The sequence below is a fragment of the Hipposideros armiger genome, unplaced genomic scaffold (assembly GCF_001890085.2).
Source record: "Hipposideros armiger isolate ML-2016 unplaced genomic scaffold, ASM189008v1 scaffold_55, whole genome shotgun sequence".
NCBI lineage: Eukaryota > Metazoa > Chordata > Mammalia > Chiroptera > Hipposideridae > Hipposideros > Hipposideros armiger.
The window spans coordinates 5,073,179-5,087,135 of NW_017731405.1; the positions used below are offsets into that span (position 1 = coordinate 5,073,179).

The window sequence follows — 13,957 nt, forward strand, 5'->3', positions numbered from 1 at the left end:
CCCCTTCACTGCCCTTCCCTCCGCACTTCCCCCACTATCCCCAGGAAATGGCCACAGCCCACTAGTTATTCCCCCTTTTCCTGATAGCAACCCATTTCCTATCCTCTTTTTTAGAAACGTTAGCAACTATTGGGTTGTCAGAAAAGTCATGATGCATTTTTGCAATGAAAAACATAGAAAAAATACTTCATACTTTTCCAACAACCCAGTATATTCAGATAGTTAATCCGTAGTTCCCAGAGTAAACATGGCCACTGAGACATATATACTGGGATGACCAAGTCCAGCTTCCTTGGGTGGCAGTCATTGGAGGCACTGTGCTCTGAATATTCCTGGGAAGGCTCTGCAATCAAAACAAAGTCTGTTCCACAGTCCCACTAGTTTGCCCCAAATTATTCCTTTGGTTCTGCTCTTTATCATGATGTTCTCCTTATTTATGTCCCCCATGGAAGTGAGAGTTTCTTCCTCCCTAAGTCCCACACCTCTTTATCTGTCTTATGATGGCATTTGTCACTTTCTTGTTGTATGGTTCTCTTTATGCACCTGTCTCATCTCCCTTCCTAATTATAAGCTCCTTGAAGGAAAAGGAAAGCCACTGAACCATATTCTCTCTATCTTCAAATTTTCCTGTTGTATAGGGGGTACAAAAACCACATATACAAAAACAACAACCGTTTTCCCTTTCCACTTGGAAATCACTCCCTTCCTTCTCTATTGGCCCTTAGGTCCCTTTTGGAACATGGAACACTGTTTATTCATGAATGATTCTGGTTCCTCTTCAGGGAAGACTTTCTTATTATTTATCTCAGTGGTTTAAACACTACAGAGAGAGAGTTGGGGTTAATTTATGTCAATCTTCCTCTTGGAATAAAAGAATGGGGCTGGGCCGCAAGGACTCCTTTAATTCTTGCTCCAAGTGTTACTGAGACAACCAAAGACCTACCTAATGCAGATGAGAAAAGACAACCTGTGTTTCAAAGCCAGTCACGGTGCCCCACCTTCTTGTTTAGGGCAGGACTGAACTTTGATCTTCTCTTTAGTGTTACTCACTGTTTACTTCTCACGAGTTTCTGTGTCTGCCTCTTTCCCAGTTCTCATCAATAACCAACACAACTTCTACCAGTTGGGCACTCCCTAAATTTGAAAGTGATTGACACCTCTGGAAGAGCAGGGTAGGGAGATAGTTAGTTCAAAATAAACTTTCAGAGTGGGTAGAGAATGTTTTAGCCAGAGAGTTTTTTTGGTTTCTGGGAATTTAAATCCTTTCAAGGAAGCTCAAGTGCTCAAGTGCATTATAGACTGCAAAGAAATCCTACAGAAATACACTTGAAGTAGAGGCAGCAGGTCCTCTTAGGAAATGGAAAGTCACTGGAAGGTTGCATCTCTCCCTTATCTCTACATGCTCATTTTATCCTGATTTATCTGCAGACCCTCTTCTTGATTCATTCACCTACTTGCAGGTCGTTACCATAACCACCATCCAATAGCTGTCCCATTCCCCGAGTCTGTATGATCTTCCATTTCCCCTCCCATAACTAATTGATTCAATCTCTAGGTCCCAATTCCAAGTCCTGGGAAGAGTAAATCTGATTGAACTTGCTTAAGTGTTTATCCAGACTAAATACTGTGTGAGAACTGGGAAGATGAGAGAGGGGAGGAGAAATTTCTGAGGTATGTATGGGTTGGACAATCTCTTTATAGACAAGTGGATGGGAGAACATTTTGAGTATATATGCAAAGATGCAAGGCCAGTATGCACCCTGTACCAGCTTGAATATGAATCAAAGTTATGCCTTCATTCCAACACAATATGCCAGCTTTTCAATGGTCCTAACTGGCCCAGGAGTCCACTTTTCAGTTAAGTTTCTGTATTGAGTGATGAACCTCTGGGAATAGACTGAGAAGGACAAAATCTTTGGAATAAGTCTCTCAGTAGTCTATTGTCAGATGGTCACTACATCAAGGGTCTTTGCTGTCAAAGAGAGCAATTTATGTCTGTGCATGATTCACAGATCCTCCATTTGGAAACAGTTTTAATCACAGTTTATTATTCAATTTAGGTTTAAGGAAACAGTTTGCATTTCTGAGAACACTCACTTCCCAAAGCATATTTCTTGAGGTTTAACAGCTCTTCTCTTTGTTTTTCAGGGACTGGTAACTGGAGAATGGAATTGGAAAGTTTCGATCACCCCAAATGTAAGAAAGGAAGAGCTGCAGTGTTTATGTTTTCTTGAGTGGTTTTTCTGGACTGTGGCCTCTTTCAGAGAAGCAATTCTATCGTGCTCTAGGATGTCCTCCCAAAGAACCTATGTCACCGTGTGCACCATATTGACTGGTGGGTTCAGTGACTGCATGAAGGCTGTGAGGTGATAATATTAGTAGTAGAAATAGTAGCAACAACAGCAACCACAATCATTTCAGTGGCTAGTTGTTAGAACTCCCCAGCATTTCATATCCATTACATTATTTAATCATCTCTACGAAACTGCAAATGTGGCAGTATGTTATTACACAGAGAAAAATTTAGATAAGTTGATTTTCTTTGTTCTTTCATCCAAACAAGACAGTGGACTTAGGTTATGTCTATACAATGCCCAACAGCTAGTCAAATCATGGCAATTTGGGAGTCTCACATATACATGCAAGGCAGTTTGCTGAACTCATTTTTATTTGTGTTAGAGTGTCTTTACTGAAATAGTCTAGTGGTTATTTCTCACTATCACTATTTATAAAATAGCATCTTGTTAACTCTGCACAAAGTAAAATAGAAGCTTCAATACAAGGCTTGTTTTGGGCTATGTACCCTACCAACTAATTCAAAACAATACATAAAGTTTAGTCCATTAAACCACAGGTACGATCAATGTCCCATAAAGGCCAGAAAAGGGGAAAAAAAGGACTTTGTGACTAGTTACACATAAAAATCAATGTGTGAGTTCCTATAAGTTACATAAAAACAATAATAGTGACGCCATTTTATTCCCCACACACTGTAACACAGATAGATCTTTAATATCAGCATTCCAAAGTGTTCCAGCCATTCTTTACTGGGTTTAAATAATAAAGGAAAAGACATTTCTCAGTACTAATAAAATATTATTTATGATTTCCCACTCATAAAAGCTGCATTATTAACCACTGTGTTCTAGTAAATATTTTACATTTCGTCAATATTTGCAATGGCATTAACAACGTTCTCCTTATGAGACTTCAGTCAGGAACACCTTCATTGAGCACCACATTCACCTTATTTTTAAATTTTCAAAGTCTATTATCTACATTAGATCTCTCCTAGGTGTCTAAATCAATGAGATGTGCTGGACAAAAAAAAGTAAGTTGGAAATTTGAGAGTTTTGAAGAGTGTTAAAGAGTTTTCAAACACTTGAGTGTGTTGAAGTCATTTATTGGTGTCACCTGGGACTTCTAGTGGAACCTTAATCCTCTGGCTTTTGGTGTCTATAACTTTGAAATGGGACTAACACTTGTTTTCAAAATAATGAATTTGATCTTTTGCTTCCCTCTTAACACAAGTATTGCAGTAATCCTGAGTGCAGGAAGCTTTTCTTTACTTCGTCAGAGTAGAAAGGCCGGGTCATGCTACAGAGAACATGAGGGGTTTAGGGTCAGATAGAGCTGGATTTAAATCCAGAGTTCATCACTTATTAGTTTGAGACCTTGGTTACAACACAACCTCTTTGAGCTTTAATGTTGTCATCTATAAAATAGAGATAACAGTTATCTCCAAGGGAAGTGATGAAAACTAAATAAAATAATCTAATCAAAATGCCTCGCATAACAGGCTCTCAGGAAATATTGGGTTGTCGGAAAAGTCATGACATATTTTTTCTATGTTTTTTGTTGCAAAAATGCATCATGACTTTTCTGACAACCCAATAGTTTTCCTCCCCTATTATATTATGCAAGATGTTATAATCAACAGTTTCTGATAGTTTGGAGAAAAAAATTCTTCCTGTTTTATGGAGATGTTTCAAGAACATATTAAAGATTACTGCTTTCTTGGCTCATGCATGGTGAATAGAGTGGGTTTCCTCTTTTTTTCTATATCCATCTGTTCACCCTTATATTCATTTATTCACCATACTTACATTGATTGCCCATTAAGTTTTGGGAATATTTGAGAAAAACTGATTCAGGGATGTAGGTTGGGGTGGGAGTGTCTCTTGTTGCTGTAATAACATCAGAGAATTTAGCTTTTACTTTATTAAATAAATATGAATGTACATATACATTTTAAGTGTCTAGCAGTCACTGGCTCAAATCTGGGCAGGTGACCTGGACTTGGCGGGGTGGGCACATTAGTTTACATCCCTCACTTTTAAGAATGAGTCTTATTATCTTTGGTCAGTTACGAATGTCCTTTAACTTCATTTTTAATAGGATATTTTTGGTGCTGAGAATCAAATTTTTAAAAAGTGGTTGGAGCAAAAAGTCAGGGAAGCAGATTGTTTCATTTTCACTGTAAGTAGCTGCCAAAGTGAATCATCATGACTGTAACTTCATGTAGTCCCCAAATCATCATTAGAATAAATATGTTCCCTCCAGGTATAGCTCCATGTCATTTTATTTATTAATTAATTCTTTTGAATGCTGTTGAACCATTCTGAAGATAACCCTACTGAAATTGATCCAGGCCTGTTTGGGGAGAATGGCTGAAACAGCCAATGGGAAAGGAAAGAAGTTACCAGTGTGCACAGGTGAAACCTGTCCTTAGCTGCACATCTATGGTTATTGTTCATGAGTGCTGGAAATGGTCTACCAGTTAGAACAAACCCTTGAAACTAGAAGGGAGTAGCGTTGTATTCATTATTCAGTGCTATCCTACCAAACCGGGCCATTAGCTGTCATGGGTTCCTGGGCAGAGAAGGACCAGCAGCGCCTTTGCTTAAACCTCCTTCTTTTGTGTTCTGAAGAAACAGCCTCCAGGCACCTATGGTTAAAAGGACAGGTCAGCTCTTCCATAACTGAGAACACTTTCAAGACCATTCAAGTCACGGGGCCTATTTTGGTTGAGACGTGGGACAAAACCATCCTCTTGCAGGAACTAGTTCTGTTGTCCCTCTTGTCTTTTAAAGTCATCAATGGCACACCAAGCAATTTGGATTGTGCTACCAGTGTGGTTCAGCTTGGTTACATTGTTTTGTTGACTTGGCTGTTCACCTTCGGTCTCTTCGTATTTGCATTATTTAAAAGCCTTCTTCTTAAAAATTTAGACACTTCAATTTAATATGAGCAAACTAGAAAAGGTTTCTTTAATTTGGGCAAGACCCACCTAACCATTTGTCAATATTCTTGCCGGTCTGTAAGTGAGTATGTTTCTACACATTGGGACACAAACACACTCGATCTACTAGAATTGGATGGAGGTTGACCACTCCAAAAAGCAGACATAGATTGTATTAGAAATGACAGGACACCTGGGAAAGTGTCTACAACCTTCAAATTTTTGATATCTGTCTTTGGTTCCTGAGTATTAGGATCTATCAAACCATCAGATGGGACAAACTGGCTGGGGCTGAGTGTTAGTTAGAAATACAAGTCAAAGTGGAAAAAGCAGTAGTCACATCTTAAGGACTGGATGGTTAGTTAGGAGTCCTAGGTCCTCAGCCCAGCACAACCATTAATTATCAGGGTGAACTGGAACACATCACCTCGGGGGTTCAGTGTCCTTTTCTGTATAAGAGATTTGGTCTATATGGAAAGCTGGTCAACTATGGGCTGTGAGCCAAATTAGCTCACTGCCTGTTATTGTAAGTCAAGTCGTGCTGGCACACAGCCCTGGCGACTTATTTAGGTATTGGCTATGACTGCTTCCCCACTAGAAAGGCAGAGTTGAATAGCTGCAACAGAGACCTTATATTTATATTTTGGACCCAAAGCCCCCAAATATTTACTGTCTGATCCTTTACTGAGAAAATTCATTCAACTCTGGTCTAAACGATCTCTATTATTCATGTTGTAAACTCTGTAGTTTCTCTATATCTTGAATTAATATTGTTCTATAAGCACAGAAGAAGCACATGTTTCTCAGTGTCTCATAAATGGGGTAATTACTTATTTTCACTCTGAAGGCCAAGATACATGCACTTGACAATACATGGGGCTTGAGGGGCAAGAATCAGATCCTCAAAGAGATGGAAAACAAGATAGAAGCTGATGGGGAAGATGAGGACCTGGAGGAGTTTGGAGAGATGAGAGAGGAGTGTTCAGCGTGTACTAGGCTGTGTTATGGTTGTGTAATGAGGACCTTCCCACTCAGCAATGTTACTGGAATGAGGCTGGACCAGCTGGTTGGTGGAGGGGGTTTCCCCTTTGGGAGATGCTACTGTGATTCATGTATGTGGGCTGATGGCAAAGAAGTTCTGAGTTGGGGGGTGAGGGAAGGGAGAGAAAGAGAGAGAGCGATGGAGGGAAGGGATGAGCAAGCTAAGACACCAAGATACGGTAAGTATTTACCATGACCAGTACTCTGTGCAAGGCACTATGGAGGATACAAAGGAGAACGGATATAATGCCCACACCGAGAAGCTTAGTTTTAAACCAGAGGCTGAAAGACAAGGGCATGGCTTCTGGTAGAATGGGGAAAAGTACCACAAGGAAGGGCAGAGCAGGGTGGATGGAATTCATTTTAAAGAAAAATATATCAGAAAATGCGTAGATTAACCAAGTCTCACATTTTATATCCAAATCCTAGTAAAGCCTAGAAATGCTAATGATTAAAATTTCTGCTGAAAACAGGCACATTTCTCTGTATTTCTCAGCCTGGTAAATAGGATCTATTTCTTTTCTCTCCACTTCATCACTCACCTTTGTGCCATTTCTGATCCACGTCTCGGCCACACTGACCCTGTGCCATTTCCTTTAATAAACCACATTTGCTCTTGCTTCCAGGCCTTGTCATGCTGGTCAGACCAGAATTCTCCCCATGCCGAATGCGCCCTTCCTCCTCTTCTTCCTATGTGCCCTTCAGACCTCACGCAATCCGTGCACCATCTCCCCCAGGAAGCCTTCTCTGACGCCCAAGGCTGGGTCACGTTCCCTTCCTATATTTTATCTCAGTATCAGGCCCCTTCCCCGTTATACTGCATGATAATTTCCTGTCCATTTAAAAGATTAGTTTGGGTTTTTGCAGAAGCAGACCCTGAAACAAGGATTTTACATGCATATAGTTTAGTTAGTGCATATCCTAGATAAAACAAACAAGCAACAAAACAAAATGTCAGGAAAGTAGGGAAGTGAGACAGAAAAAGGAAGGTGGAAAATAAAGGAATCTTTATGAAGTGAGTTGTCACTGTGGGTAATAGGAACGAGGTCCCTCTGGGGACTCTGAGGGCCAGTTTAGAGCATGCAGGTGAGGGAGCTGGGGGATTCGCTCACCACATGTTTGTGCACACCAGCAATTTGGCCACAGGCTTGGGCAGCCTTTGAAAAGCTATGCCTTCGACCCTGCAATTCCTCATCTGGAGGTTTATCCTATGAAAATTCATGTGTATCTCTAATATTATCCCCAGTACTGTTTATATTTTTAAAATGTGGAATTGACAGTAGCAGTTAATAATAGAATACTCTGCCACCTTAAAAACGATTATATACGAAGGTCTGACAGTTAAGTTTGCGAACTTGTTGTGACGATGTTNCAGCAAAAAAATAAAAATAATAAAGGAAAGCTACTACTCATTCTTTGGTGACGTATGTCACATATCCCAAAGAGTTAAGAGGAACTTGCCTCCCCCGGACCCATGCACGTTTGATGGTTCCAAAGCGACCTGCTTTGACTTCCTCAGGAGTGGCTGGGTTTTGGGAGCAGAGAAACGCTGTATAAATCTGGGATGCGTGATGGAACAGAACCTACTGATTCTTTCGTTCCAGATTCTGCCACTTCTCTGCTGTGTACCCTTTGGCGTCTTACTTAACTTCTCTGGGTCCAAGTTTTCTTCTCAAAAGGAAGATTAAGTAAGATATCATAAAAAAGTGTGGCACAGAATAGACAATCTGCAAATATTTGTTCCTTTCCCTTGGAAAAAAATTAGCATCTGGATTTATCAGGCCAACCAACTTTTGGATCTGGGTTGGTGCCTGGGTCAAGGTTTATGAGCTATGTGAAGATGTGTGATTTAAAAATTCCAAAGGCACCTACCTGGGTTATTGCGTGTAATCTCCTCACTGATCTCCTTGCTTCTGCCCTTGACCTCCTAGTGAAGATAGAGCACGTCGCTTTGGAATCATCTGCTGACTCCCCCTCTTACTCAGAGTGAAAACCAAAGCCAGTAAGTACATTGGCCTAAAAGCTCTAATCGGTCTGGCTTCCACAACCTTCCCTCCTAATCTCCCTGCCCTCCTCCCTCTGCCTTGCTCCAATGCCCTTCTTGCTGTTCCTCCAACTGGATGCACAGGCCCGGAATTCCCGATCACTCTCTCTTCAAACCTCACTCAGTGATTTGAATTTTACTGGATACATTTGGTCCTAAAACATGGAGGTCATATTTTTTAAAATCCCCCAAAGGACAGAGCACAAACTGTTCGTCTAACTTGCATGCATTGTTCGTTTCTGTGATTCCTAAAGCACTTTTATTCTAGGAATCCTATAACTTGATGACTGACTTATACTCTGCCTGGGTATAAGTTGGGTTACTTGTATTTTAATTATTGAATTATAAGAGTTCTTTATATGTTCTAGACACAAGCCCATTATCAAATATACAATTNTGGATAGCTGTGCACTTTTCCTTTCTGGTTAGCTGGGATTCTATTTGGTGTGGTGGCATTTGTCTATATATTAGATGTGGAATCATTTCTCTCTAGGTTTTAGATTTTTTGGTTTTCATATCCCAAAGAAAGCCTAAATTTCCTGCTCCCTGATAGGGAGCAGAGCACAGGGATGGGTTGGGAATATTTGCATGTCCATAGGCAGAAATGTGTGTGGAGAGGCAGCTGGACTGCGAGGCTGGCTCAAGAACTAAGCACCTGGACCTTGGGCAAGTCACAAACTCCAGGGCTCAGTTTACTTCTCAATAAGACAAAGGACATGGACTAAATCACTGTTTTTCAAACTTTATTTTAGCAGAGGAATCTTTTTTTTTTCCAAAGAAAACATTCTACCTGATCACGTTTTGTCGATGAAACAGATTTTTAAAAACAGAGTGATCCTGGTTGAGATAGAGAAGGGACTCATGTTCTGACTGACAGCCTTCCCCGGCTCCCTATCTACATCTGGACACCCCGAAGAAGTCCAGACCTCAGAACACAGAATGAAACTAGACTTGGCCTTGGCTCCTGCTCTTTCATCTCTAAGTTCATGGAGTTTTTTTTTTAAAGTTAAAGTCTATTGGGGTGACAATTGTTAGTAAAGTTACATAGGTTTCAGGTGTACAATTCTGTAATACATCATCTATATATTGCATTGTGTGTTCACCACCCAGAGTCAGTTCTCCTTCCATCACCATATATTTGATCCCTTAGACTCTCGTCTACCACCCCCCTTCCCCACATGGAGATTTTTTTGGGGGTTTTTTCACCCATCTCCCCAAACCTCCTACCAGTGTTTTTGAGATACAATTGCTATATAACACTGTATTCGTTTTAGGTATACAACATGCTTTAATATGTGTATACGAGTATATTGTGAAAGGATTACCACAATAAGTTTAGTTAACATCCATTACCTCACTAAGTTACAAATTTTTTTCTTGTGATGAGAACTTTTAGGATCTACTTTCAATACACAATACAGTATTGTTAGCTATAGTCACTATACTATATACTACATCCCCAGGACTTATTCATTATATAACTAGAAGTTTGTACCTTTTGACTACCTTCACCCATTTTGCCCACCCTCTGTCTCTGCCAACCACCAATCTGTTCTTTGTGTCAGAGTTCATTTTTGTTTTAGATTCCACATATAAATGAGATCATACAGTATTTGTCTTTTTCTGTCTGACTTATTTCACTTAGCATAATGCCTTCAAGGTTCATTTGTGTTGTCACAAATGGCAGAATTGTTTTCTTTTTTATGGCTAAAAAATATTCACACACACACACACACACACACACACACACACACACACACAACCTTTTCTTTATCCATCCATCCATCGATGGACACTTAGGTTGTTTTCATATCTTGGCTGCTGTGTATAATGCTACAGTGACTATGGGNGGCCGGGTTGATGCTCAGAACTCATACTGACGCACAGGAGCGTTTTCTTCCTACATGGAAAAGAAAGAGATGACAATTGATTAGAATTCTAGGTCTTTATAAGACAGCTTCTAACCGGGGCTCTTGGAGACATAATTGTCTCTTTTTAAAAGTTAAAAGGCTCTGTTGTACCCAATTTCAAAATATGTAAATAATGAGCCCTTGATTATGGAGAGGTAATTAAAAATGACAGGCGCTGTTGTCCCACCCCACCCCCACATGCATCATAACTTGCACTGTCTCTTGCCACCACCCACACAGCATCTGCTAGAACCTAAAAATGAGTTTCAGTATTAGCCTAAGAAAATAACAAAACAAAGTTAGAAATTTAAACTGACTGCCAACAAAGAAATAACATGTCACTCCTCTGCTCAAAAACATTATATAAGCAGCCACAGAAGAAAGAAAAAAAGGAGGGAAGATGGCAAGAAGGAAGGGAGGGTGGGGGTGGGGAAGGGAGGAAGAAAGGAGAGAAGGGCAGACAAACCAGGTACAAACTTAAGAAATGTATGAGAACGATATGAGGGAAATTCTGAGAGTTACTGTGGGACATAAAACAAGAGTTTTAGTAATAGAGAATGGGAATGCTAACAGGTAATATTTTAAAAAGGTCAATTCTCCCTGAATTAATTTTCAAATTTAATTCATTTAATCCTAGATGAAAATTTTTAGAGAATTTGAAGAGTTACTCTAAATTTTCTATTATCTGGAAGACTAATTAGTTAAGAATAATAAATGTTTTTTTTAATTAATAAAGAAACACTTGTATTGCTAGATATGAAATTAAAAAGACATGGCAGTTAAAATAGTGTTTACTGACACAAGGATAGACTGATGAATAAAAAGAAGAAAAAACTCAGAAACAAACATATAAAGTCTTTGAATGTGATAGAGATGATATTTCAGACAAGTAAGAAAATGATGGATATTTATTGTTTCAGGAAAACCAAGTAGTGGGGCGCTGTGTTTGTTTCCTGTGGCTGCTGTAGCAAATTACAATAAGCTTGGTAATGTAGAACAACAGACATTTATTCTCTCACAGATTTGGTGGCCAGAAGCAAGTCATCAGTTTTACTGTGTCAGAACCAAGGTGTTGGCAGGGCCAGCTCCCTCTAGAGGCTCTGGGAGAAACCTATTCCTCGCCTGTCCCAGTCTCTGGTGACTGCAGGCCTTCCTCAGCTTGTGGCCACATCACCCCAAACTCTGCCCCCATCTTCACATCTTCTCCTTCTCCTCTTTGGGTAAAATTTCCCTGTCTCTCTCTTAAAACAACACTGTGATTGGATGTAGTGACCATCCAAAATAATCTCCCCATGTCAAGATCTCTGATTTAATCACAACTGTCAAAATCCTTCTTACTTATAAGGTAACAGTTGCACATTCCAAGGATTAGGATCTGATATCTTTGGGTGGCCATGACTCAGCCTACTACAGGGGTAAATTAGATTTTCATTTCACCCCATACATCAAATAAATTTATAATGTGTTAAATATTTAAATAGAAGAATATGAGGGTGAATAGTTATCTGATCTCAGAGAGGGAATAACCCTTTTAAACATAAAAGAAAAGATTGATGATTTTGCTTAGGTAGAAATCAAAAGACTTGTTTAGGTATAAAATTACCATACACAAAATTACGAAGAATTGAGAAACTGAAGAAAGGACTTGCAACCAATAAAAAGTTTATATTTTTAATGTATAAAGTGCTTTTATAAATCCCTAAAAGCAAAATCTCCTAATAGGAAAATGGTCCAAGAACAGGGGCAGGTATTTCACGAAAGAAGAAATACCAAAAGGTCAATGAACATAAAAAAATTTACCATCGTGGTAATCAAAAGCAAGTTAAATATTGATGATATATTACTTTTGGTCAACAAACTGNAAAAAAAAAGTAGGCAAGACTCATTCCCTCACCCTTCATAAACACAATCAAGATGTGTTTAAACTTACACACCAGTGGACTTAATGTCTGCACACAGTTTAATAACTGCCTATTATCTTAGTTTAATGAGCCCAGATACAAGTCAGGAAATCACATAGCAACAAAAGAGGCAGGGCCTGGCTCACTCTGACCAGTGTTAGAAGCACCTGGAGGCGAGGCTGCTTATGTTTTAACCTGGAACCTTGCAGCTACGCCCAGAAAGGCACACTGTGGACAGAATAGAAGGAAAGCCATGTGCGGCATAGAGAGCTCCAACACAGGGCTGCATCCTGGTATTGAAAGGCTGGCCATGGCTCTGAAGACCACACCAAAGGGCACTACTTAAATGGGAACCTTAGGAGTGAAAAATCTGCTCTCCTAAGGCTAATGGGTGCAAGATTCAAGTCACGTTTCATGTTCCATTAGACCTGAGCTGTTGTATAAGACTCTGATGAAATCAGTGCTTTTTCCCTCAGTATGTAACACTTTATAAAAGCTTTTCTTCCCTCTTATTTATCCCCCTCCCCCCCCACCCCACTCCTTCGCGTTCACAGAGCCTACCAGGATTAAAGCCTGTGAGCGTGAATTTCCCGAGTGCTTGCATTATTGCCTGTGAAAGCATTTTAGTTTCACTGATAAGAATCTGCTTGTGCAGATAATCACTTGCTAGGAAACTTGAAAATTTTCTTCCTGATTGCAAAGGGATGACTTGACTATCAAAGACGATATAGGTTGGATCATCAGAATCCTCACCCTATTTCTGTCTCCTCGTCCCTTAGTGCACATCCAGGACATATCCAATTTTTCTAGGCTTCATTTTGCTTAAATAGGAAATGAATATAGAAGAATAAATCCTCTAGTGATAGTATTTGGAAAGAAGGAACATGTTTCTAGATGTTTCTATTACATTACACATTACCAAGAGACATTGGGACAATTCAAAGGAATGAAAACATACAGAGGTTTACAAGAATTTTCGGAAATAGTAAGCTATGATATGGAAAGAACTGTTGAACTACAAAGCATTTCTATTGTGTTCTGCCAGTATGCAAAAAAAGTCTATTCTTGCTTAGACTATTATTTACTTAAATCTTGCTCTAGCTAATACTTTCTAGCACCTGCTAGACTATAATACAGTTGGCCCTTGAACAACACAGGTTTGAACTGCACAGGTCCACTTATACATGGATTTTGTTTCGATAAATATACAGTCATCCCTCTGTATTCCCAGGTTTCACATCTGTGGATTCAACCAACTGCAGTCTTTTCAGTATTTTCGATCCATGGTTGGGAGTCTGCAGATGCAGAGTGCTGACTATATGCATTTTATATAAGGGATGTGAGCATCCGCAGGTTCTGATATCCACAGGAGTCCTGGAACCAATCCTCCACAGATACCCAGGGATGACTGAAGTTTAGGGGGAGTGAAAAGTTATACTTGGATATTCAACTTCACGAGGTCAGTGCCCCTAACTGCGGCATTGTTCAAGGGTCAACTGTACTTATTTCCAAGAATCAACTAATGTTCTGCGTTTTAAGCAGTGTCTACAGTAGATACATAGAAGCTCTAATATGGCCAAAAAGAACATTGGCTCTCCAGACGTGTCCACTGGTCTGTGTCTACATAGATCATGTCATATTTTTTAATGCTGGACTGCCTGCCTGGCCTTCTCAGCAATTAGAAAGCACTATGATGGGATGATAAAGAACACGGGCTTTGGAGCAGATATGTGGGTTGGGTGCCAACTCTGGTGCTCATGACCTTTTTCCTTTTAATGAGCTGCCTACCCTCTCTGAGTCTGTTTTCTCATCCACAAAA

The 13,957-nt window shown here is 39.8% G+C and overlaps 1 long non-coding RNA gene across 2 annotated transcripts in view; it reads left to right on the forward strand.

Annotated features, from left to right (window-relative positions):
• LOC109381886 (uncharacterized) overlaps positions 1 to 13,957 on the forward strand; it is a 37,146-nt gene that overhangs the window by 18,168 nt on the left and 5,021 nt on the right. Inside the window, exons 3-4 of one of the 2 annotated variants that reach the window (XR_002123837.1) lie at positions 1,556 to 1,671; positions 2,149 to 2,335. This is a non-coding gene — a long non-coding RNA (uncharacterized LOC109381886). Of the gene's footprint in view, positions 1 to 1,555; positions 1,672 to 2,148; positions 4,545 to 13,957 lie in introns of those variants that run through there. The other variant, XR_002123836.1, reaches the window with a different exon arrangement.